The sequence below is a fragment of the Arachis duranensis genome, chromosome 5, assembly GCF_000817695.3.
Source record: "Arachis duranensis cultivar V14167 chromosome 5, aradu.V14167.gnm2.J7QH, whole genome shotgun sequence".
NCBI lineage: Eukaryota > Viridiplantae > Streptophyta > Magnoliopsida > Fabales > Fabaceae > Arachis > Arachis duranensis.
Window position 1 is genome coordinate 51010428 of NC_029776.3, and position 3749 is coordinate 51014176.

Genomic DNA, 3749 nt, shown 5'->3' on the forward strand with positions numbered 1-3749 from the left:
TTACTTGGACGACCCAGTGCACTTGCTGGTTAGTTGTGCGGATTGCAAAAAGTGTGATTGCAATTTCGTGCACCAAGTTTTTGGCGCCGTTGCCGGGGATTGTTTGAGTTTGAACAACTAAAGGTTTATTTTATTTCTTAGATTAGGAATAGTTTATTTTTGTTGTTATAGAGTCATTAAATTCTGATAGGATAAATTCTTTTTAAAAAATCTTTCAAAAATATTATTTTTCGTTACCAATTTTAATCTTTTTCTTGAGTCTAGTGTCTTGTTATAAGTTTGGTGTCAATTGCATATTTTATATTTTTCTTTAAAATTTTTGTATTAGTGTTCTTTGTTCTTCCTTGATCTTCAAGTTGTTCTTGTTTATTTTTCTTGTTTGATCTTGAGTTTTTCTTGTTCTGTGTCTTTTCTTGTTTTTCTTGTGCTAATCCAAAGCATTAGTCTTCCAAAAGGAATATACCTATTCATAACAATTGTTACCTTTTCTGCCCAATTGGCTAGAGCGTTGGTCTATGTTCTTGGTAATTGGGTATCTTTATTTCAAAACTTCTTTTAAAAAAATAATTTTTCTTGATTTAATGTTGTGCCAAACTTTAAGTTTGGTGTTTTATTGTTAATTTTTCTTCAATTTTCGAAAATTTAGTGAAGTTTTCTAAAAATTTTAAGTTTGGTGTTCTTTCTTTTGTTCTTGGTGTTCTTGTGAATCTTAATTTTAAGTTTGGTGTTCTTTCTTTTGTTCTTGTGTTCTTGTGAATCTTCAAGGTGTTCTTGAGTTTTTTTTTGTGTTTTGATCTTAAAATTTTTAAGTTTGGTGTTCCTTGGTGTTTTCCCTCCAAAATTTTCGAAAATAAGGAGCATTAGATCTAAAAATTTTAAGTCTTGTGTCTTCTGTGTGTTTTTCTCTTTCATCATAAAATTCAAAATTCAAAAAAATATCTTTTCTAACTAATTTTGAACTTTTTTTTGAAATTTTTTTATAAAAATTCAGATTTCAATTTTAAAATTTTTCAATTCTTATCTTTTTAAGTCAAAAAAAAAGATTTATCTTTTTCAAAAAATATCCTAACCACTTTCTCTCTCCTCACTTTTTCAAAAATCTTCATAAAATATTTTCAAATTCTTATTAAATTTTTTATTTTAATTTTCTTATTTTATCTTATTTTTATTTTGGTTTTTATTTTATTTCGAATTTTTTTTATTTACTTATAAAATAAAAATTTAAATCCATATCATCTCCCTTGCTCCATCATGGAACTAAGTGGAAATGAACAGTCCAGGAGGACTCTGGGGTCATATGCTAACCCCACTACTGCTTCATATGGGAGTAGTATCTGTATACCCTCCATTGGAGTTAGTAGTTTTGAGTTGAATCCTCAGCTCATTATTATGGTGCAGCAAAACTGCCAGTATTTTGGTCTTCCACATGAAGAACCTACAGAGTTTCTGGCACAATTTTTGCAAATTGCTGACATAGTACATGATAAGGAAGTAGATCAGGATGTCTACAGATTATTACTGTTTCCATTTGCTGTAAAAGATCAAGCTAAGAGGTGGTTAAACAACCAACCTAAAAACAGCTGTCAAAAAAATTTCTGAATCACTACTTTCCTCCAAAACGGATGACACAGCTAAGGCTAAGCATCCAAGGCTTCAAACAAGGAGATAATGAATCCCTTTATGATGCCTGGGAGAGATACAGAGAGATGCTAAGAAAATGCCCCTCTGAAATGTTTTCAGAGTGGGTGCAATTAGACATCTTCTACTATGGGCTTACAGAAAAAGCTCAGATTACTCTAGATCACTCAGCTGGTGGATCTATACATATGAGAAAAACAATTGAAGAAGCTCAAGAGCTTATTGATACAGTTGCCAGAAATCAGCATATGTATCTAAGCAGTGAACCTTCCATGAAAGAAGAAGCTAAAACAGTAACTGCTGAACTCAGTCCTGTGGATCAGGCTAATGAAATCAATCAGCAATTAGACTTTCTAACCAAGCAGATAGCCGAATTCAAGGAAATACTACAAGAAACAAGAATGGCTAACAGGAATATAGCAGCAGCTAGCCGAATTCAAGGAAATACTACAGGAAACAAGAATGGCTAACAAGAGTATGGAAGTACAGTTAAAGAAAACAGAAAGGCAACTGTCAAAACAAATAGCAGAAGAATGCCAAGCAGTTCAATTAAGAAGTGGAAAAACATTAAATACCTCACTTCAAAGCAGCAGGAAGCCAAGAAATGAACAAATGGCTACTCAAAATCCCTCTGAGGACAATCAGAGCCCAGAAAGGAATAAGGCTGGCGCTGAACGCCCAGCCCATGCTCATTTCTGGCGTTCAATGCCAGAAACAAGCATGAATCCGGTGTTGAACGCCCAAGGGAAGCATAGTTCTGGCGTTCAGACGCCAGTAACAGATAAGGAGTTGGCGTCTAACGCCACTCCAGCTCCCACCCCTGGCATTCAAACGCCAGTGGGAGATCAGTCACATACAAGTGCTGATAACAACCCTTCTAAAAAGGCTTCCCAACCTACTTCTACAGGTAATAAACCTACAGCAACGAAGGTTGAGGAATACAAAGCTAAAATGCCTTATCCTCAAAAACTCTGCCAAGCGGAACAGGATAAGCAATTTGCCCGCTTTGCAGACTATCTCAGGACTCTTGAAATAAAGATTCCGTTTGCAAAAGCACTTGAGCAAATACCCTCTTATGCTAAGTTCATGAAAGAGATCTTAAGTCATAAGAAGGATTGGAGGGAGACTGAAAAGGTTTACCTCACTGATGAATGCAGTGCAGTCATTCTAAAATGCTTACCTGAGAAGCTTAAAGATCCCGGGAGCTTTATGATACCATGCACATTAGAGGGTAATTGTACCAAGCAAGCTCTATGTGATCTTGGGGCAAGTATCAACCTAATACCTGCATCTATTATCACAAAGCTCGGTTTGACTGAAGAAGTCAAACCAACCCGGATATGTCTTCAACTCGCTGATGGCTCCATTAAATACCCATCAGGCGTGATTGTAGACATGATTGTCAAGGTTGGGCCATTTGCCTTTCCTACTGACTTTGTGGTGCTGGAAATGGAGGAGCACAAGAGTGCAACTCTCATTCTAGGAAGACCTTTCCTAACAACTGGCCGACCCCTCATTGATGTCCAGAAAGGGGAAGTAACCCTGAGAGTCAATGAGGAGGAGTTCAACTTGAATGTTGTCAAAGCCATGCAACATCCAGACACCCCAAATGACTACATGAGTGTTGATATTATTGACTCTCTGGTAAGAGAGGTCAATATGGCTGGGAGTCTCGAATCAGAGCTAGAGGACATTTTTAAAGATGTTCAGCCTGATCTGGAGGAATCAGAGAGAATAGTAGAGCCTCTGAAAATCCCTCAGGAAGAGGAGAAACCTCCTAAACCCGAGCTCAAACCATTACCACCATCCCTAAAATATGCATTCTTGGGAGAAAGTGATACCTTTCCTGTAATCATAAGCTCTACATTAGAGCCACAGGAAGAGGAAGCACTAATTCAAGTGCTAAGGACACACAAGACAGCTCTTGAGTGGTCCATCAGTGATCTCAAGGGCATTAGCCCGGCCAGATGCATGCACAAGATCTTATTGGAGGGTGACGCCAAGCCAGTGGTTTAACCACAAAGGCGGCTGAATCCAGCCATGAAGGAAGTGGTGCAGAAGGAGGTCACTAAATTACTAGAGGCTGGGATTATTTATCCTATTTCTGATAG